General features: G+C 41.4%; 1 long non-coding RNA gene across 1 annotated transcript in view; it reads right to left on the bottom strand.

Moving 5' to 3' along the window:
• Window positions 1-23,525, bottom strand: part of LOC148419873 (uncharacterized) — a 45,889-nt gene that overhangs the window by 5,792 nt on the left and 16,572 nt on the right. Inside the window, exons 6-7 of the long non-coding RNA XR_015866371.1 lie at window positions 8,142-8,217; window positions 710-827 (exon numbers count right to left, since the gene is read on the bottom strand). This is a non-coding gene — a long non-coding RNA (uncharacterized LOC148419873). The remainder of the gene's footprint in view (window positions 1-709; window positions 828-8,141; window positions 8,218-23,525) is intronic.

The following is a 23,525-nucleotide window of genomic DNA, read 5'->3' as shown; positions in this document are numbered from 1 at the left end:
CTTTGCAAAAAAATAATTGAAACAGGCATAGTGAATATAAGTCCCATTTTAGCAGAAAATTTAGCAGAAAATTTTAGCAGAAAAGCGACAGCACATACAAAAAGAAAAATTTGAAATGTTAAAACTGCTGTATTTTTGGTGACAAATACCGTCATTTGAGAGTACTTTTATCGGATAGCAAGCCAGAACAAAGCGTTCGAGAGAAACGGCCCGAGCGAAAAGAGCAAACGAGCCCAGCTTTATGTTGCCCGTCAGATAGTGTAGTTATATTTGATTTAATGCGAAGCGCATGGGGAGGGGGAAACCGAGCCCCTCGTCACCTTGACCACCCCCCGTCTCCGCCCCTACTCCACCGGTCCAAGAAGATCCGCCATCTTCCCGAGTACATCAAGAGGCTATCGATTGCGGGTTACTTTGCCGGATACCCCCGTCCTCCCCGACCGTTTCCCCCTCCGCTCCCTCTCGCATGACACGCAGTTCAGCGCCCTCTTCGTGCTGGTCGGCGGCTGTCTTTTTAAATATTCATGACAAAGGTTCCTCGCTTTTACGCTCCTGCAGCTGAATTTCTAATTGGGTCGCCCCAAGACGTACAGCGTGCCCTTAAGCGCGACCGCGGCGCCGGTCATCGGCAAACAGGAATTGTGTGCGATTCAGCCACGGGGCTAATTAGCGATTAGCATTTAATGTTTACATGCTTTCTTTTTCTTACCTGCAAGGCCAAGGGGATGTTTGAACCTCACGCTTAAATGGCTCCTTCTCGCCTTTGAAGCTTCAAGAGCCGCCCGTCCACATCATAATGACTGGGAGGAGAGCGGCAAGAGCTGCTCCTGTGTAACAACATAATCATCAATTAAGGCAGGGGAAATGGCAAGAAGTGGGTATTTTAGCTCATTAAAAAGGCCCAGAAGAAAAGGTGCATGTGGTGGCTTTCTATGTATTTTTTTTTTTTGCTCCCCTCCGTCAATTGCCATCTTTTAGGCTGATTTTGTCTTTCATGACGAGCGAAAAGCCGGCAAATGTAATTCAGGCACTCAGCGGCAGACGGTCCTAATAAGGGTTAAAATATGAATGACATTTTGCTCCCAGACGAGGTGGCATGGAAATTGGATTGCCGCTGATTTGCTGCCTATTGTCTACCACCTCTCTTGTCTGTGAATTATGCCAAATGTATTTTTTTTTTTTTCCGCCATTATGCCTCAAATTAATGTCACGGAATAAGAATAAGAGCGGAGAACAAATCCGTTTGTTTTTAAACTGCGGTAACATCATGAGTTTCGCGGCATCCGGCACAAGTGATGTTATTTAAATTAAAGCCGACACCATAAATTGCATTAGCCGCTAACAAGCTGTCACTTGCACATTCGCCCCCCCTCCTTCTTTAAAAGAGTCACAACAAGCATCTATTTGGTCCAATAAATGACGTTTATTTGATACTCGGGATACCCGGTGGCTAATCAGGACCTGTGTGATACATCATGACGGCGGAGCCACAACAAGGACGTACAGTAGCTCATGTCTTCCGCGGCGTTGCAGACATTAAAAAGAATAGCAGATTCCCCCAACTTCTTTGAGGATGTGCTGCCTTTGAGAGAAGGCTTCTTTTGAGCATATCCAAACGTTTTCATCTCGCTCATTTTTTTACCCCCCCTTCCTTCCAATCTGTATTTGGAGCCGGAACGTCGGGCCTCGACACAAACCGGCGTTGATACGTTTAAAAAAAAAAGAGAGTGAAAACGAGTGTAAAGATGGCTGCTGAAGGCCTCATTGGGAAAGCGTTGTCGTTTTAGCCGTTTTAACCCTTTAACAACCACTACAAAGTTTGCTTTCACAAATTTGAAATCCTCATGAGACAGATGATTTATTTGTGTCCACTCTTGTGTCCAATTTGTCGCCGCAAGACGGCAAAGTTAATTGCATGCCATCCAACAACGTGACATCATTGGAAAGATCGGGATGAGGACTCTAGGACTTAGTAGGGTAGATAAAAGATAACGATGAAAAATAATAAATAATGCTGACTACAGAAGACACAAATAAATAGGCTGGCTTTCAAGAGGTCATTGATTATGATTTGTTTTTTTGGAGCATTTCAGGGTCTTTTATCACCAATAAAATCTAATTATATGCCTTATGAAAAAGCTGTTTGGATTAGAATTCAACGAAGAACACATTTATATAAACAATACACAATTGCCTGATTGAGGTTGAAGAGCTTGATAAATTAAAATATTTAAAAAAAAAGGGACTTCAAAGTGTCCTTTGCATCCTTTTGTATTTTCTGTATCTCAGAGGAAAAAGTTTGGACATGCCGGGGTTAATTTTTTCAGTGCCATGGACAAGAATTTTCATCATGTAAAATACTCGTGTGCCAGTGACAACGACATCTTTGTTTTTGTTTTCTAATCAATGGATAGATGACACTTAATATTAAGCCAATCAAGCGCTGTAATAATGTAGTTATTATTTTCATTGTTTTTGTTCATATTTTCAGGTAGGGAAGGTAAGGACTGTTGAGATGTTTCTGATGGCACTAAACCAAAAATATATTTGTGTAAAATTCACTGTTGTGCAGAAAAAACATCTTTTCACAAAAAGCTCATTTTCTCCTTGAGTCCGAAACAGCTTAGTGTCACTCAAATGACCAATTTCAAACAGTGACAACTAAAGATCAGAATAATGTAGAATCGTATTTTTTTTTCCAGGTAAAGAGTGGAATCCAGTCTTTCATATGGTATTTTTTTCAACCTTGAAAGACTTGTCAAAATGCTCAAAATCAGCTAGCCTGCTAGAGGTTGCCTTTTCAAATAACAAGTGAATGTGGCCTACTCAAATGTTTAATCGTCAATAAGCATCGGAAAGCAATTAAAAAAATTGAAATGAAAAAAAAAAAAAAAGGGCAGTAGACTTGATTCAACCAATTGTATTTGTAGATATTCCAAAAAGGTCAACTTGACCTTCAACAAATTGCTTAACCCGGACTTTCCAACAACAACAAAAAAAAAACCCTGCCGTCATACATAACATAGTCGATTTATGAGAAAAAAATCATTGTGTAACGTCAATTTTAAGAGAATGACACTTACGAGCTATGAACCGGACAGTAAAAGCTGTAAAATGTTAAAAAAAAAACAGTAATAACATATTCATAAAACCGTGATAACGCATTACAAACCTCAAAATCGTATGAAGGCGCAAACAGTGTACCCGTCATTCAGTAATTGCGCATTAATGAGATGGAAATATATTTCCGCCGCAAAGTTGGAGAAAGATGCAGCAGGCGAGAAAAGCCGTAAATCTAAACATTTGAAAAGGAATTAGTAACGGGAGCCTCCCATTCTTGTTCCCTGAAAAATTAATGCGCCGCATGTTATATTTATGACGGCGGCCGACTGTCATTCACTTTCGGCGAACGAGCAGAAATTAAAAGTGACAGCGGGCTCATCAAGAATGAATGCCATTGTATTCTACCAGGAGCGCACGACAAGCCGGCGAGAGTCGGGTAATAATAAATAAAAAAAAATAAAACCGCGCAGCCTTCCGCCGAGCTCGACGAGACGCGCCGAATGAAGGAATGAGGCCAAGCGCGCGTCATAAAATGCCGAGCAAAGTAAAACTTTTATCCCGACGCTTTTGTTTTTTTTTCTCGACGTTGAACCCGATCGCGGGGTTTAATAACACAAAAGTGACTTTTTGTTTTTGTGCAAGCTCAGATCTGCGCGTAATTGCCGGCCCGCCTGATTAAAAGCGAGAGGTTTAGATCCGACTGCGCCGCAGCTAAATGGTCAGGTTCCCATGTGAGGCAAATAAATGAAATATTAGTTGATTACATATTTAAATCTCTCTCCCCAGGCTGTCTTCTCGCCGCTTTTTTTCCCCACTTCTCCGGCTTGGTTTGCATTATAATGTTCGCCAAAGTGTTTTCCCAACTAATGGCTTGCAACAACGTGGTCCTACGTTCTCCTCCCCCACTCGCCGCATTTGGGTGGGAGATTTTCATAACAAATTACTGGCACGCTGAGGGAAGGCCTCAGACTTCCTGAGGAGGCAGAAGGGAGGAATTCATCTTGGCGAAAAGTCGGATATTGCCGGCCCAACGTCCTGGCGGCGCGTTTCGGACGCGTCCGCCGGAGGCAATAAGTCCAACTTGTCAGGGGCGCAACATTTGGAAATCCATATCGCGCCTCCGTCCGTTTGTTTCCAGGTGACGGGCTCCGTCTTTTAATAGCCCTCGTCGGCATATGAAGCCCAAGGTCGCGTTTGAAATTCCGGCTCCGCTTTTGCAAGTTCATAATCTAAGTCGTATCCGTCAAATCGCTGACGCCTCAAAACAAACAGGGGAGGACGCCGGGCGCGCGGCGGCTTCGGGGGGGGGCCCTCGGAATAATGGCCTCCCGTCCCATCTCAGGTGTGTGATTAAAATCAATTAAATCACTCCTCGGGTGTCAACCAAATCTCCTGACAAATGAAACGGTGCTTTAGGAAGACGAGGATGTTCCTGGACCTGTCGTGGCTCGGCTCATATTCACAAATGAGATTAAGATTGGGCTGCGGAGGGATTTCAAAGGCCTGTTTTCCATAAGAGCATGAAACAGCCTGTGAAGCCCGTGTAGGCTACATTAAGTAGACTTGAAAGTGTCTGGAGCACAGATCAGCTCCCGGCCCGCAGTCGGGGTAACTAGCCGGAAAGAAAGGCGCTGGTGGCGTGTGAGGCAAGGAGGACGACCGGGGGAGGGGGGGGGGGGGGTGATTTACCTGCTTCCACAATGTACCGATTTCCTGAAAGGAAGTTGGAGGAAAAATACTAAATAAATAATATAGAAAATGGCCAGTTGCTGCTGGAACACACTCTATTAGCATGATGGATATGTACTAGGGTCCAACCAAGATGGATTTATTTTTTTGGATGGTTTTCAACAGAAAAAAAAAGTACCTATAACCGATTAATCGGCTGATTAATTTTAAAATGTGTAAAGGTTTTAATGGTATTTGGATCAGGGGCCGCCCTGAGGACTTATTACTTGTCATGTGTTTGTGTTACAACTTTATGATACAGTGTAAAAAAAATCAAATCGGCAAATATCTGCCATTTGTCATTTTTGAATCTACAGCCACATTTATTACTGCAGCTGAGTACATTTGTCAGTTATCTATCCTCACTGGAGAATAATCACAGCTCACCCGTTTTGACGATTTGCTCATGTGACGTTCACAAGCTGAGCCCTGATTGGTCGTTCCCAAAATGTGAGTTTAAAGACACTAACTGAACACGAAAAATAATGTTGTCATCAAATTGATCGGAGACGGAATAACAAGTGTTTGGAAAAAACTATTACCGATAAGATCTTTCAAACAGGGCTTTGATATAAGCACAACACCAAACCGGAGTCCAAAAATTTCACACTATTGTTGCCACATTATTACTGCCATGTAATTCAATGTTATGTTAAAAAAATGCTCTATTTGCACATACGCTTTGACGCTAAAAATTCCACACATTTCCATGAAAACGGAATATTTTGAAACTCTGAAATGCTGCCAGGAAAGTGCTATACTGAAACATACAACAACGTACACGTTGCCATAAAAATCCTTCATGTCCGCACCAAAGTACTACTGTATATACGTTTCCATAAACCGCTAGATTTTGCCATAAAAACGCCAGATGTTGCCGCAAAATGCAACACGGCGACAAGAATTTCTGATATGCCGCCAGCCGGAAATGACTTCATATAAAAGTACGTTTGTAAAAGCGAAGCCGCGTCGCGGCACCTTCCTGAGCGGAAAACAAAAAACCTACGGCATAAATTGTTAAAAAGGCCTCAATCTATTCGCGACGCGATATTACGGTTTGTCTGATGCATCCATTAATGAGTGATTCATCTAATATTAATATGTATTAAATCATGTGTTTGGAGTCAATACAGCCCTCGCCGCAGACAAATTAAGCCATTTACCCGCCATCAATATGGAATCGTTAGACGCCCTTTGTGTATTGTTCTCTCCGGTCGGCGGACCACCCCGCTCTCGGCGAAGGAGAGGCCGGCTTCTTTATGACGAGATCTGCTGATCCCATCTCCAGCGGGCCTGCCCGCCTAACCCCCCTTTAGGAACATTAGGCAAAAGTGCTAAATCAAAGTGTGGAGTCAGCCCGCTGTGTGTTTAACGTCCCCGCGCTCTTGTCAGCGATGACCAGGGGCGGGCCGCCGCGTGTCCTTGCCCTATCCCCCCGTGTCCTATCACTCCTTTGCGCTCCTTTATGTGTCCACGGGGCACGGCCGCTCTTCCAAAGGCGAGCGTGCGTGCATGCTCAAGAGGAGCCTGTTTATTTTTTTTTCATGCTTTTTTTTTTTTTTATATATTCATCAGATGTCCCAAATTGCTCCCCCTGCAGCAGTTGTTTTATTCATGGTGCCACCGGTCCCTCCTGTTTCATACCTAAATGTTCATCTGTAGCTATCATCATGGTCAACAGGGTCCCCTAGGAGATTTCTGGCAAATCTTACAAAAATCAAGGCGGATTTTATGCGCTAACTTTACTGCTGCCGAACAAAAAAAAACAAAAAAAGCTTCGTTTTCGAATTAAACATCACATTTTCCTACACAAATGCAAAAATATGCCACCGCTTATGTTGTGTGTATGTTGCTAGTCTTCTTCATTTACCATATGATCAGCTTAGAATATTCATTGACGTATTTTTTGGCAAAATTACAATTAGTAACCCATTCGAGGTGACTGGTACGATTTAAACGAAACGTATTTGTAGGCTGAATGCTAAAAACAAAGCATTTTCCCCAAAATGCCAAAGGCTATTGATTTATGCATGACCGCATGACATTATGGGGAAAAAAATGCTTAAAAATACTTGTAGGCTAGATGTTAAAAACATTCCCACAATGCCATGGGGCATTTACTTGCATATATGCATACCACAGGGAGTTATAGGGAAAAAATGCTTGAACTTACTTGAAGGCTAATTGCCCATAATGCCATGGGGCATTTATTTGCGCATGTGCATACCTCGTATCATCATGGGGAAAAAAAATTGGGAGGGACAGAACAACAACTGAACAATTATGAATGAAAGATATTGAATTAATTTTCGAACATATCCATATGCTAAACGGCATGCTAATATTTTTTTACCGCATGCACAGGTCTATACTCCGTGGCATTACGGGTAAAGAAAGTTGAATGGACATATTAAAACCGTGAAAATTACAACTATACAGTGTTTATCTAATTTTCCAGGAAACACACTCAAAAAAACATTTTTTTTTTTAACTAACACATGCGCAAATCCAAATACCCAGATGGCATTATAGGAAAAAAACAGGCTATTATTTTGCATTTAGTCTAGAAGTACTTTCAAACATATTTTCAAGTACGCACGCATGTATTTTTATGTATGTCTGAACATTTACCGCATTATTCGCACTATAAGGCGCACCGGATTATAAGGCGCATACTCAATTAATGACATATTTTCAAACTGTTCCCATATATAAAGCGCACCCTCAATTAATGATATATTTTCTAACTTTTTCCATCACAATATACTAATACTCAAAGTAATAACAATAATAACTCAAATAATAGCTAATAATAACTCAATGTCAATATGAGCAACCTTGTTCAACTGTAAACACACAAAAGAAACAGCTTACTTTATCACTTCATTCCCCATCTACCAATCCCAATCTCAATATTGATCCATATCCATATATATATATATATATATATATATATATATATATATATATATATATATATATATATATATATATATATATATATATCCATATATATATATCCATATATATATATATATATATATATATATATATATATATATATATATATATATATATATATATATATATATATATATATATATATAGGGCGCACCTGATTATAAGGCGCACCATCAGCTTTTTAAAAAAAATTCAGGCTTTTAGCATACAGTGCGGAAAATAAGGGACAAATTGTATTTACAAAATGAGGTTATAAATCTCAAAGTACATTTACATTCAGGCTATACTACTTTTACTACATTCAAGCGTATTTACGAAAACGCTTGAAAAGTTTGCCAGGCAAAAACGTTTACTTCAAAATTTTGTGTCAAACTTTGAGCGCTACTTACTAGTCTCCTGGATTTTGTACTAGTTCATCTGGCGTTGGCTCAGCTATTTTTCGGTGGAACTCGAACGACTCCCATCCTGTAAATGAAAGTAAATTTCTCAAACATTCAGATCACTCCAAAACTATTGAGCTAATCGAGAACGACTCCGGGCTGACTCGATTTGCATTTGGTCGCGATTTTGCGTCGTAAAGCGCGAACATATGCGCGGCAAGTGTTTTTTCCAAAAGTGCGGCAAAACTTATGTAGGACGCTGACCTGTATTCAGTTGTGAAGAGCAAAGGAAAAGTCTACTTCTTTAACTGAGGCTCTTGTGGGAGCACAATAACAGACAGTATGTTTATTTGCGGTGAAACTACACAGCACAAAGAAAAAGCGCAGCCACACCGGGGGGATTTTCCCCTCACTCTGGAGGAGGGTACAACCAATATTCCCAAACCCAAGCCAGGACTTGCGATTCAACCATATATATATCGGGGTTTTCTTTCTTTTTTTTTTTTAGTTTTATGAAAGATGATCAAATCAAGCATGGACGTGTCTTTCATCAGTCTGTTGCAGGGTAAAGAGAGACTTTCAAAATAATCCCTTAAGTAGACGAGGCGGATTTTTTTTTTTTTTTTTGGTTATTATTTTTATTTTAAGAAGCGCCGCGATTCCACATCCACGCGATGACAATTACGCTCGGATAGCGCCTCATTCTTTTGTTATTTTTTTCCCCCCTATTTGGCAATGGCCCCGCAACGCATGTTATTATTCCGTCTCTCGACAGGTCATATTTTGTCAAATGAAATGCCGAATTGCTTCCCGCTCGGCACGTGAGCCCAAGTGATACATGTAAGTAGAATTAAATTACTCTATAGCATATTACAGCCTCGCCGGGATTTGTGGCCCCGTTCCTCCATTTTTAATAAGTGCTTATTTCCCCGGGGGGCCTTGTTGGGCACCGGGGGGTCAACAGTGTCCAAGAGGGCAAAGCTTGTTCACCACATTCCCGAGCCCTTTAATTGCCGCAGGTTATGTGTGCTATTATCTTCCTCTTTCTCTTTCATTACGGAAGGTGCAGAGGTTCGGATTGACCCGTCCTCTCCATTTGGAGAGCGCTCGGCGTGTTTAGCGCACTTCAATTAAGTGCGCCCAGATGAGATTTGTCTAATTAATTATTCCGGGTGCTGTCGGAGCCCCCCGCTTGCATATATAAATTTGCTCTTAAAAGCCGCCTGGCCTTATTTTGTGATTGTGTTACAACTGTAACTGCAATATACTTTTTTTTTTTTTTTTAAGGGCCCGGGTGCTCCCGGGAGTGTTTGCTCTGACTCAAACATAATAACCCACGGCGCTGTCTGTCTGACTCTCAGCCACTCTCATTCCCGCTCGCAGCTGATGCCGTAACCCCGGACCCTTCCCTGCAGGCTGCGCTGACGGCGGGCTCGGAGCGGCCGGCACACACAAGCGCGCGCGCGCGCGTTGAGGAGCTTGTAATGCATTCATTTGCATTTGCACTGACTCATACGCCAGCCAGTCAAGTGAGAGCACTAACCAAGCATACATGCAGATGCTGTGTCTATCTTACTTGACTTCGCCTCCTCTAGTTGTAATTAGTTTTAAATGAAGGGCCGTGGGAGGTGGCGGGGGCGTAAAGGGGGGGGCCGGTGGTCTCGCTTTATTTGCTGATGAGCAGAAACAACAAAAAGTTGTAAACTTGCATCGGGAGACCTGTTCAATGCTGGAAATTGTTTGGTGTGCCCGTCAAGAGTCGTATAGTTGGTTTATTTAGGGACCAGAGAGTGTTTTAAACATGTTGTTTTTTTGCTCTTAAATCTTTGTTATATTCTACCATGGCTATATTTTTTGCTCACAAAATGCAAATTGCAAATGTAGATGCAAAATGTAAAATACAACCATGAAACACTTGGTTGCCATAGAAGTTATATTTTCCAGAATATACAGTATTTTGTTTTTAAAGGGTAGGTCAAGTAAAAAAAAAAATATTTCTAATTATATGTTGAACGCAGCCCCAAAAGTCTAAACAAAGCATTCTGAAATTTGAATAAAACAGCAAAAATTCCACCATTTTTTTCAACCCAATTTATGTTTTTTGAAAGTGAATGGAGCGAGATCCACCCTTTTTTTTATGTATTTATTTTTTATTAATCATTTCAGACGTCGGCCATTTTGCCACCTTCTTTTGCATGAAATAGACATCAAAGTTGCTTCGTGCTCAGATAATGACCAATTAAACTCAGCTTGTGAATGCCTGATCGTCATTTTTAGTCGACAGCAAGAGGCGAAATGACTGACCCCTGAGATGAATTGGATAATGCTGCTTAACTCCACAAATGTAATAATATTTCAAAATTCCATGTTAAGACTAGTGGGAGCACATAAAACATACTACGGTGACGAAAACCTTTGGGTTGGCTTGCGAACATCACATGACCAAAACAAGACCACAAATTTCCAGGCGCGGGCACACTATTTGGCAAGCAGATCTCTCTGGCTATCGTTGTCTTTCACAGACTTAACAGTATCAAAAAGCACATTTGATCAAATAATAGTGCATTTGCCTTTAGGCATGGTGAAGCAGCATGCGGCTCATCAACTATCCATCAATTTTCTGTAGGGCTTCTCCTCATGAGGAACATGAGTGAGCATGTCCTAAACAATAGACTGAACACAAACGGTGCAGCAACACATGTACAAGGGGACTATGAAATGTTTTTAGAATGGTATAAAAGCACCGATGCATGTCCCAAACAAAATAGTTCTTTCACACTGCGTTTCTGTGAATTAAATGTTCCAAATAAAATTTGAAAATATTTGATCCCTTTTTGTGTGACTGACGCTTTTCATACACCTCTCGTACATACAATATAGGAGTTCTAACAACCATATTTTTTGTCATCTATAAAGAACAACAAGCATTAATGTCACATTGATATGTAAACGGATGCCTGAATGAACAATATTTTTGTCACTTTCTATTATATCGCCCCCAAGTGGTCAAGGTGGGCACAATAAAAAAAAAAACATATCAGTGAGTGCAATGGAAGCCTGATACTGACCCTAATCATTTGAATCAAGTGTGTTAGAGGAAGGAAATCAAAAAATGCAGGATCGTGGCCCTTGATGATGGTGTTTTGACCTGCCTGGTCTAGACTACTAAAAGCTATGTAAAAATATGGCTTTGAGAATGAATAAAACAAGGAGTGAAAATTCAAATACACTTCGAAAAAGTCTATCATGGATTTTCCTTCCACTCGCATAAATGGGGAAAAAAATAATTTGAGATATGTCTGCTCTGCGTTCCGAGCGCCATATAATACATGCGATTAAAATGATTTGGGTAGGCGTGAATTGCGCTCTATTCGCCTGGGTTTTACCTTGTTTCTAAGTGGCATCAATGAGTCTTATTCCGCGGTAGACCAGATCAAAACAAAGCCTCCTGGACTCGCAAAGTCTTCATGAGGGGATCAGCTCACTTTTACCTGCGCTTGAAAAGTCGCAAAGGAAGGGAAAGCGAACGAGTGATCAATATAAATGCAGGTGTTTGGAGGATTGATCAGTAATAGTCCCTCGGAACGGAGGTGGGTGGGTGCTTGGGGAAAACAAAAAAAAAACAAAAAAGAAGAAAAATCACAGGAAAGAAAGTGAAAAGTTAAGTAGGACACTATCGGGCATTCCCTGGATACAAGCGTTGAAAAAAACGGCGGCGTACAAATGAAAAAGAACAGAGGAGAGCTGGTTGGGGAATTCAAAAAAGAATAATTAAAAACTCAAATCGGGTTCTTAACCGTGAGAAAGGCAGTGTGAGCAAGTGTTTTTTTTTTTTTTTTTCCCCATTCTATCGGAGCCACCAACAAGAATACACGGGGACGATAACCGCCTGAGCCGTAGGCTATTAAAATATTAACCACCGCTGTCCGAACTGGGACTTTCCGAGCGGTACTGAGCACTATCCTCTCCGGATGGCGGGCCTGAGAGAAAGGCTCTGCTCCCGCTCGCTGCCCTGTGGGAGGCTTGGGCTTGCATGAGGAAGCGTTTTAATGTTTCTCAGATGCGCGCGCGAGAGAGAGAGAGTGCGAGAGAGCGAGCTTTGACAAGGAAACTATCCTGGGTGTGATTTAAAGGTGTGCACACAGGGAGCCAGGTATTGCAGCTGAGGGCCTGTTAAGACACCCGCTTGCTTTCTGAAGGAGAGGGAACTTTTTTTTTTCTTCTCTTTTTCCTTTTTTTTTTTCTTCTCCAAATTCCCAAGCGAGCGAGTTGAACTCAGTCCCTTAAGTTTGAATCGTTTTTAAGATATGAAACAAGAGTTGGAATGCTGCTGCTGCTACCTGACACCCCGGCACTAAAACATACAGAGTAAAACATATGGAGGAACAAAGTGTTTGGTAAATGAAAATGATTTAGATACAGATGCTAAGTTTCCTCTTTATTTAGTGCGGAAACGGATTTTCCATCAAGTTTAAGAGCCTTGTAACGCAAGAGTGCAGAAAATTCTTTTTTTTTTTTTAAGTAATAAAAAATACTGTGGTTTAAGAATACCATTTATTTTTGATTAAAAAAAAAATCCCCCAAATTTTAAAAGTTACATATATTTTTAATTGACATCAAAGTCACAATAAATTTTACTATACACAAAATTGTAAATGAACCATTTATGAACAATAACTACAGTACATACTGTGTCTACTTTGTCCTGTGCAAAAAAAGACACATTTTTCAATCAACGGGAAAAATATTCGAGCATGGCTATCGTTATATTAATTTGTTGATATGCGTTACTTATGTTTGTGTGTGAATATTTGTTATTTGAAGGTAAATTCCTAAACGTGATGCACATGCTGATTTTTGCTAGCCGGTCAATGGGCTTCTCCAGTGAGTATAAATGATGATTTAACTTTTTTTTTTTTTTTAAAGGTACAATGCCTAAAATATAGTGCCATCTAGTGGTGAACTAATAGAATGCAACATTTCAAATTGTCGTAAAAGGCAGCGTTGAAACATATCATTTAGGTGTGGCAGGATCTGCATATAATTAGCGATTAATGGATCTATAATTATATGAAAAAAAAATGATGCATATGTGAAAGAACATATGTTTTTGCACAATGAAATTCCTAGTGGGTTTTCAAGTACATTTTTATTTCACAACTATGGTGCTAAATTTTACACATCAATACTTTTCATTACACTAAATATACCGATATACTGCACACTGCAAAAAGCGTCTATGTATTTTTCTTCAGATGGAACGTGTCTTCTTTTTCATCAATGATTGCTTTTGCATTTTTTATTTTTATACTCCTGCAGAACTGAGTAACAGAATTTATGGGCAAAAATCTGAAGCGGAATATGTATGGTAAAGCTATTAAATAATGTTATAACCTCCCCCTTACACTTGACATCTTCCTTAAAGCTAACTGGGAATGGAGCCTAATTAATGTCACTGATAAGCCATGTGGAGTCCCAGTATTTGCCCTGTCAAAATGGCTGCGGTGTCATTAAAAAAAAATACAAAGCGAGAGCTACAGTATGGGGCTTCCTCCATAATAGACAAAGAATACAACTCTTTTATAATAATGTATATGAGCAGTTACTTAGCAAGGAGCTTTTATTGAGTCTCACAGATAAGAGCAATTATTTCTGTGAGAGTGCTCTCTGCTCGCTGCCAAATGTGAGCTGGCACGCCATGAAAAAAGACGAGCGCCGCCTTTGATTCGCCAGACAAAATACAAGAGTGTATTTTTAGACGCCTTAAAAAGAGTGCCAGCTTTGTTCAGGTGCGCAGCGTTAATGTAATGTGCTTTTGCGTCGTCGCCCCGTAGCGGGGAAGCGGCGGATTACAGCGAACCCCTTTTTAGTGCAGGCATGCGGTCAAGGGCCATTATTGTATGTGAAAACGGTTATATAGTGAGACTATATGTAGTTTTGACTAGTAAAAGTAATAAAATACGCCTATACTATTAAGAAAAAAATGAAGTCTTAAATGCTTTAGTGCTCGTTCTCTCTGTGTCAAGAAATGGGAGACTGCTGTATAACATCACAGTGAGGTAAAAAAAAAAAAAAAAAGACTCAAACAGTTCACCATACTGTAAGAGCGCTAGCTTCATGCTTTACCTTAGTTCCAGTTCAAGTTGACTTTCAAACTAACATATAAAACTTAAAAATCAAATATATATTCAGACGCCAAACCTTTGCGCCGAACTGTGCATTTTTCAAAACATAATTATGGTCCACTATCAGCAAAAGGTAAATGTTCCTTTTCAAAACAAGAGCAAATCAATTGGAACATAAAGTTGTCGCTAAACTGTTTGAGGGACCCCTCCGCAAAATGTACGATTTTCTTTTCTTCGGTTTTATATGGATGCGCCTTGCCGTACAAAAATCCTTCTGCAGATGAATCAGAAAAGAAAAAAAAAACAGATGTTACATGATGCTGAAACAAATACGCCTGGAAAAAAAACTGTGAATGTGGTTCCAGAGTTTAACAGGTCGGACAAAGTCAGCACAGTTCAGTTTTGTATTTCATAGGGTACACATCTTTGAAAAAAGGTCCAGAACCACCGCAGTATAAGGAATCCCCTATCACTGGTAAAAATACCTAAAAATTGATTGCAATATCCACCATAGAGCCAATAATGGTGTCCACTGCAGTGGACAATTGTTTTTGGTTATCCTCCTACGGCCTAGTGTACTCAGTAGAGGACATCCTGTCCTTTCTCGTGACATATTATGTGCATGAGTGGGACGCAATTAACTTTGCTGTCTTGCTGAGACGAAATGGACACAACGGCGGACGCAAATGATTAGGTGGGCTTGCAGGGGGACGTAACAGGGAACGATTTGCGAACAGCGATAAGAGCAGGGGAAAAGCGCACATCTTAAATATTGAGAGGCAGGAATCCGTGCGAACCCGGCACGAGATTACGCCTGTATCATGGCGGCCCCACTTTAAATTGTTAAAGTCGTCACTGTCTATCCCGGTCAAAGTCTTTTCCGCTAAGCGCGTTCCTGTTCCCGGGCGTCTCGCGCGTCACGTCCCCGCTTTTGTCTCCTCTGAATCGGGATCCCGGGCCTGCCCGCTTGGCAGATGGGACAGATGAGGAAGTCAGGGATTGGTTAATCCCTAATCTGCTGTCTCTTGGCCGCTCTGGACCGCGGAGGAGAGAGGGAGGGAGGGAGGGAGGGACGGATGGAGGGAAGGATGAAGGAGAGGAAGAGGGCGATGGAGCCAGCTAGATGTAGCCAGCTGTCAGATGGAGAGTCTTTCATGGTCCTGCGCACACAACAGCTGCACAGGGCCCGCCTGCACGGCTCTGCATTATTAAGCATCTTTTTAGTTGGTTCCAGATGCAGAGCTAGCTGTGTTTACCCAGGCTTTGTGCTCTCCCACCCCCCCCCCCCCCCCCCTGCCGCTCCGCACCTCCACTTCCGATACGTCCCCCGCTTCCTTGTCGGTGTGGTCGAAGTGCCTGCGCTTAAGTATGCAATGTAGCGGCAAATGACCTTGACGCCCACAGGTCGCATTAACGCCTTAATCGTTTGCCTCATTGCGTTTCTTTCCGTCGACACGATTTGATCGCTTTAACATGTGAGGTTTGAACAAGTTTTCTTTCTCTGGCAGGGGGAAGCTCCGAGGTCGAACGCACGTTCGAAACTACGCCTCGTAACTGCGACGTCAGCTTTACGAAAAACAAAACGCTTATCTGTGAGACTCGAGTGCAAACCCTAAATCTGTCGGAATACTGCAACCTTACTCTTAATATTGTAAGAAGGACCAGAAAACTTCTATCTTATGCCAGAGTATTTTTTTTAAATCAACTCATTCAATGCCAAAGAAATATTTTCACTTTTTTCAAGATACGTAAGTATTGATGTAATACTTAAGTATCGATTTAATACTTAAGTATCTGGATATTCATGTACTTTATGCACTTAAGTATTGATTCAGTACAGAGGTATCAGGGATTTAATGTCCGAACTCTTTAAATAAAAAACGTGAAAATACGTCCCTGGCATTGAATGAGTGAATTGGTAGCTGGTTTGGTCCATAAAGTCAGATAATCATCAAAAATGTTGATCATTGTTTACAAAGTCAATGCTTTGGTTTGCAAATGTCTTTTTCAACACAGTGATAGTCTGTTTTCATGCGAGAATAAAGAAATCGGAGAATATTTCCAGTCAAGAGGCTGAAATCCTGAGTTTCATTATCAAAATAATTAACGAGGAATCTGTTAACCTACTTTAAAGTTCATATTCAGAGTCTGTTTCAAAATCTCTAATGCTGGCCGCACACGACAAGGTACAAACGACACACCTTGTCCAAACGTACAATTGCCATCCAATGAAAAGCCACTTAAACAAGGAAAGAACGTTGAAATTGCACATAGGAGAGACCGAACCGAGTTAATAGTATTTGCGTCGAATGTTTTCCGCAGTTGTTAAAAGCTCATTGCGCAACTCCATTCTAATCCTTTCTCTTCACCAAACGTATAAAAAGGTGTAATTAACGTCTTGCAAGCGCGCAATTACGCACTCTTTTAACGTGACTTTTGCCGCCGCGCGCAAGGATGCGCAAACAGCCTACCTTGTCCAAAACACACACACGTGCACGCGCACACGCGCGCTCGCCACCAATATTCGCATATTGACGCGGCGGGCTCGTACCAAAGCAAGCTTTGAGGGGGCCTAATCTGCGCCTGGGTGCCGTCTCTTGTCAAGTTCAAGAGGGTTAACAAATCTTTACCTCGGCGACAACCCTCCTCTTCCCCCCTTTTCATGTCCACATTTGTTCGCTGTATGTCCAAAAATCTACAGAGGCCCGTCCCGGCCCAGTTGGGATTGCTCGAGCTGAAGAGCTGGAGGCTTTTCAGTGGCTGGCATCTGTTGTTCCCCTTCCCAGAGCTGCTGGCAGTCAGTTAATGGCCATGCTTGGGACGCCGAGAGCGCGGGGAGGGGGTGTGAGCGTGTGCGTGTGTGTATGTGTGTGGGAAGGGGAGCGCGGCGGCGGTGGGGGGCAGTGGCTGATTTCCCCATAGCCGCCGCACCGATTCCCGGCACGCCACCGGCAGCTGCAGACGAGCCACCGGCGGGCGAGGAACATCGGGGCCTAATGCGCGGCTTCTTCTGAGAGTTGGGGGCGTGCAGATGTTCGTCGTCGTCATAACTCGGCACTGTCAAGCTTGTCCTTTGATTTGAGGCAATGTTGGGCAATTTTTATGTGTTTGCCACCTAAACGGCGACATGATCAAAACGACATTAGGAGCCTGGCTGCTCATTGTGAGCACAATTAGAGAAGACAAGCCTGAGCCCACCCTCGCCCCCTAACGGCGCCATGATGGCGCGCTGCGCTTTAACTTTCAAATCTTGACACTGTCAACAAGTTTCCCGGAATTCTGCAGCTCTAACTGATATTCAGTGGTGGACCAATTAAATTAGCTTCAATAAATGTAACCGTATTCTGTATTTTACCCAACTATTGATTCGTTAGGCTGTTACTTTTACAAAGAGACAACTGAAAACCGTAAATTTAGCTATGACACGCTTTCAACCCTGTGGCTTATAGATCAGTGCACCGTACGAGCATTTTTTTTTACTAGCCACCAGGGGGCAGTCTCCTGGTAAACAAAAGGAGACATGAAGATGCTGTCAAAGTATTGATTTTGACTTGCCATTGAGCTATTTTACTTGCCACCAAAAGGCACCCTACAATAGTAAATGCAATCAGGCGTGTTGATGTTGTGTTAGTGCAGTGTTCTAACAATTCGTGTTGGTGTTACATTGAAAAGATGTTGGTTTTGCTCTTGTTTCTAAATGTGCAGAAATGTTAGATTTGTGTTGAGGGCATGACGTTGCTGTGACCAGGCGGTTTGGTAAAAAGATAAAAAAAAAAAAAAAAAAGTTTGTATGAAAAAAGTTTCTAAGACTTAATAGTACCACCTTTCTTTCTGTATAAATATTTGATGCTACAACCTGCATCTTACAGTACAATGTGGCTCATACATGACAAAATCAGATTTTTGTTAAAATTTTGTTGTGGTTTATAATCTGGTGCGCCTTATCCGAAATATGAGGTAAATTGACGTCACTCTTTTTCCGTTGCATGACGTGTGTGCTCATGACCAACAACGAGGCGGTCAGCGACATTTTAAAGATCTCTTCGGGATTGTATCTGTTTTGAAACATCGAAATATGTTCAAGATACATATCAGAAGCAAAGCCTTATACTGCATCTGTTGCCGCGGTGACGTACTATTTACCAATCTATCTGTAGAGAGGTGTATTTTTTCTGTATGTTGCAGTTGTGCTAGTGAGAACAACAGTGCTCACGTTTTAAACATACTGAACAGCAACTTGTACCGCGTAAGTCTTAATTTAAGTTTGTGAGTACATATGCCACCTCTGACCCACTCGATGTGGACCAAGGTCCGGATCTTAAGTGTTATTATTGCAGGCTCTGCGGGGCTTGCCGTGGCTGGCATCTGCATAACAGCGGAGGGAGCTTTTTTTTTTTTTTTTTCTGCTACAGTTTAATCAGCGTGGCACGACTCATGAGAGCAAGGCTGGATACGTTATCAACCGGAGGAAGTTCAAATGAAGCCGGATAAATAAATGAAGGCCTTGATGATTAGCTGTCACATAAGCAATTAAAACGACTGGAAATTATTCATTCCCTTCCCGGGCAGGTGCGGCCGGCGATTGTCGCGGGTAATTGTCAAAATGGAAACAATTTGTTTTGATGAGGCTTCCATATGCTTATGAAACATTCATAAAATAACTCAAAGTCGTCTCCTAATGGAGTCCCGTATAGTATCAAGAGACTCATCTTTTTTATGCAGGTATGAAACCGCTTTCATTTACAAGTGGCCACCGGCTCAAAAAGAGAAAGAAAGAAAAAAAAAAAACATTAAACGCCATCACATCTCCTTTTTGTGTGTGCGCAAATTATTAATTGTGACTGTCATGGCTGCCTGACAAGCTCAACAAACAGCCGCCTCAGAAAAAAACACACTTGACAGCTCCGGACCCCCAGCAAAATTCCCAGGGTGACTTTGTCCTTGACACATCCTTAATGACGCTCATCTCGGCGATTGTAAATACATTATCATATCAGATCACGTCTGTGTTGCAATCATCACCTCCATTTCCTTTTTAATTAAACAGCAGCGATGACACCACATCTGTCAGAAAGGGAAGTGAGACTTTTTTTGAAAATCAGTGTGAACTCGCGGCAAACAATAGAGAGGGGAAGGGGGACGAAAAAGGGGAAAAAAAAAAAAAAAAAACGGCGTTTGAAAAATAACACGCTCCGTCTCCTCCTTGCCCCCTCGTCGTCTTCTCCTTCCGTCTCGTCGCTCTCACCCCCGTCTCTTCTCCCGCCACTTGAAAGGCAGGGTAATGAGACAGCTCGAGAGCGAGGCGAGGTGTCCGCCGAGCATCAGTTGCGCGCGTGCAGAAGTGAAAATTTACTGCGAACGAGATGGAGGCGCTGACGGAGGAGGTTGGCGTCAGCGGGGCCCCGCTGTCCATTCATTTTCGTTCAGATTAGCGTGCGTTTTACGCCGTCTCCAAAAACATTTGGCCCTCGCGCTTTGTTTTTTTCCCTCCCGATGAGGTGTCATGTTTTGCAAGATTACGTTTTTTTTTTCCTCCTTAAACCTTCTGTGATCTTTGCTGGGCATTTGCATTCATTTCACTTGCTTATTTGGAACATTTTAATTATGTGAATGCAAATATGATGGCTAGGGATTTTTGCCTGATTCTTGTAATGTCCAACTTTAACATTGTACATGTCTTCATCAATCTAATCATAGAATGTTTAAATAATATTACAACTTGCTTTATCAAGGCCACATTTGTCCAATTTAGAGAAAAATACAATTCTTAACTTCCTTATTTACAAAATCGGATTAATCCTACAAAACACTTCAAATTGTAAGCTTTTCATTATTTTCTACCAAATTATATCATGTAATCATTTGATCAAATGAGTGATTTTAACTAAACAGGCACATGGTGGTAATCGGGAGATTTGGGAGTTTCCTGAATAGCCGGTTCATTTCCCATCAAAAACGACCTCAAAAAGTACTTAACTCTTTAGGCAGCCCCATGATGACAGACTTTAAAACGAAATATTCCTAGAACTAATTACATAGCATTATCCACAGTTTGAACATTTACATTTGTGTTAAATGTAGTAAAATAATAACTATTAGTATTACAAATAATATCAGTACAGAGGTGTTTAAATCAAAATGTAATTCAGTGAATATTGTGTACTACAAATAGTGCAAGTCCCAATACAATTAAAGTACTGATTCAGCCAGCTACAAGCAAAGCTATGATGATAAAAATAATCAGAATAATTTAAGTGGAAGCTCCCTCTGCTGGATGTAGAAAGACTGTCAGAATTAGTAGTAGTGTATAAGAAAATAAACAGAGCACTGAGAAAATACAAACAGTCCATTTTTGTGGTTGTTTTACAACCTGCACATTTGTATAGGCAGAGTGGAGCTCCAGTTGATATTTTACGCTTATGTAAAGACCTGACGTTAGTTATGAATGTCTTAAAAATTACAGACTCAAGACGGAACAAGCTGAAAGGGTAGTAAAAGCAAACAAGTCGTGATGGTTAAGCTATTAACACGTCACGGGCGCTTTAAACAAGCGGCAGCCAATGGCGGAGGTGTCAGCTACATGACATATGACGCCACTTAATGGGCCCGAATGCAACAGACGACAGGAATTAAACCTCCGACTATCTTCGATGGGTCATTATTCAGGAGGCCGCTAAAAAAATGCCGCAGTTTAAATCTATGCAAAACATATTTCCCCTCCTGTGTGTGTTTATGGCACCTATTTACATGTTCCTGGCGCCGTTAATAAAATGATGCATGTGCTGTGTTTAGAATGTGCGCAGGATAATAGTGCCATGTAGAAAAATTGGAAAAAGGATATTGCATTAAAAAAGTTGCAATACTGTATATGTGATTTTATAGTCAGCCCCAAAATTATTATAACCGTCCGAGCGACAGATCAAAGGTCGTAGTAATGTAATGTAGCATTCTATCAGTCTTAATAAAAGAGATAGTTGACTATAGCGATGATCTCTAATCACTGCAATGTAAAATCAAAAACTACTAGAAACTCGCCTCTACATCCATTCCAATTAACAGAACAGGGCAAATAACAGAGGTTTCCAAACTATGGCCCAGGGTTCATTTGTGGCCCACATTCTATATTTTTATTTAGCCAGTGGAATAAATTGAAAATTACATTTACTACTAAGAAATGTGTTGGCTATATTTAAGGGCTTTTCTAAATATGCAAACATGTAAATTAGCAAACTATGGCTTTGGCACCATTCATGGTTCTCTGTTTTTAGGGCCCACAGCATAAACCAAAAACTACATTTGCGAGATTTGATGGATACATTGCAGTGCTTTTCCAAATGTGGAAAAAAATGCAAATTCAAAAATTACAACTAAACAAGTGACATCCTTTCTCTATTTTTGAATGAGATTTCTGTTAATTTTTTACAAGCAGAAATGGCTTCTTCCACTTTAAAAATTGCAAACATATGACATATTACTCTTGCTTTGGTTCTGAAAATAGAGATGGGATTCGCTTGATATTGTTGAAAAACCTTCTGGTTGGTTACTCAGTCTCTGACCACCCTCAAATCTTGGAACATTCTAAATGATGAAAACAGGTGAACCTTTAATATTGTACATAGTTTGACCCTAAATAGCATGTGCAAACTCGCACACATCATGAAGATACTTTATAAAAGTTACTTTGTGTATGGTGAACCCACCGCCCGCCCCTCCTATCAAGAAAAAAAAAAAAAAAAGTCAGCATTATGAAATAAAGAGCGCTCCCAGCGGCGAGCCCATAAAGGCCGCGCGTCGGACTGCCAAGTCAGCGCTTTTGACAGGATAAGACCATGCTAACCTATTGAAAAAAAGGCTTGAGCCACACAGCCCAAATCAGCACATACACACGGCATGTTGCTGGTGGAGCCAGCGTGGCAGCTTAGCAGTCTTAACAGAGAATACGCCACTTATCGTCGTCGGCATCCAGCGCCCACAACACTCCAGCATGAAGAGGCTCTCGCGCTAAGCCGGTTAAAATAACACCAGACAATGCATCAACAACAGCTTCCTCTTCGCGTTTGATGCCTGCTTAATTCCGACGCCACAATGCCGCCACCCCCCCAGCCCCCCTGCCGCCGAAGCAAGCCCAATCCCGTTCTGGTGCCGGACCAGAGGAGCGTCCATCTCCCCTCCACATCAGAAGGAGCCCCCTGATACTGTGTGGGCCCGGCTGATAAAGGCCTTATTTCAGGGTCTTCCAGTGAGGGGGCCCGATTCAACTCCCCGAGCTGGGGGACGGTTAAGGCGGGATGCTGGAATAGTGCGCTCCCGGCTCAAACACAAGCAGGGTAAAACAAGTCTCGCATAGAGTACCTGAATGTGATACTCGAGTACATGTACTTCAACGGAAGATAGCTTGTCACCTTGTCGAGTATTACTTGAAATCTTACATGCTTATACTAGTATAAGTAATTTTCTGAGTAAATGTACTTAAGTATTGGAAAGTAGAGTCATGTCAAAAAGGGGGTGCCTTAACCTTGCCAGGGGAGTCCAAACTATGGCCCATTTGAGGCCTGTTTTTAAGTAAGCCCTGGCATATACAAAAAAAAAAAAACATTTGCACCCAATAAAATAATGTAATACTCTAGACCTTTTCTAAATATGCAACTATACAAATGAATGATTTCAAAGTAAACTAATAAATGTTCTGCAAGAAAATGCCTTGAATGTCAGTACTTGAAACACAACTTAACCAATCATGTTGCAACGTAAATCAAGCATAAACGTGTTAAATATGACACTCATTCGATGCGGGTAACAAACACAACCGTGAACTGTGTGTTTGGAAAATGAAAAAGTGTCAAATGAATGTGCAAGCTGCGATAGAAAAAGAATGCGGGTGACAACAAAGATGAAAAGTGGGGATAAAATGAAAGGCAAAGCTCACTTGAAAGTCACTTGAAAGGAAACAAAAAAATGCCGCTTGCATATATTCGTACATGTATTAGAAGCCTGGCTGTGTCATCCATAGGTACAGTACATATAATTTAAAAATACGTATAGTTTAGTAATGTGAAATTATACTGCACTAGCGTATATAATTTATTCCTAAAGTACGCCAAAATTTTCTCTGCTTTCTAGTCAGATATCACAGTTTTGATAGAACTAATTCTGGCATTTTTAGGGGAGTAGTTTTGGTTAGACCAAACAATCTGGTTGCAAGTACGGATGATTTTGAAAATGGCTGGCAGTGAACGAGTTAAGTACAAGGCGTATTTGTACTTGGTGA

This window comes from Hippichthys cyanospilos, chromosome 8 (assembly GCF_059441005.1).
Source record: "Hippichthys cyanospilos isolate Australia breed blue-spotted pipefish chromosome 8, RoL_Hcya_1.0, whole genome shotgun sequence".
NCBI classification, from domain to species: Eukaryota; Metazoa; Chordata; class Actinopteri; order Syngnathiformes; family Syngnathidae; genus Hippichthys; species Hippichthys cyanospilos.
The sequence above is the reverse complement of the archived record's forward strand: the minus strand, read 5'-3'. Positions and strand labels throughout refer to the sequence as shown.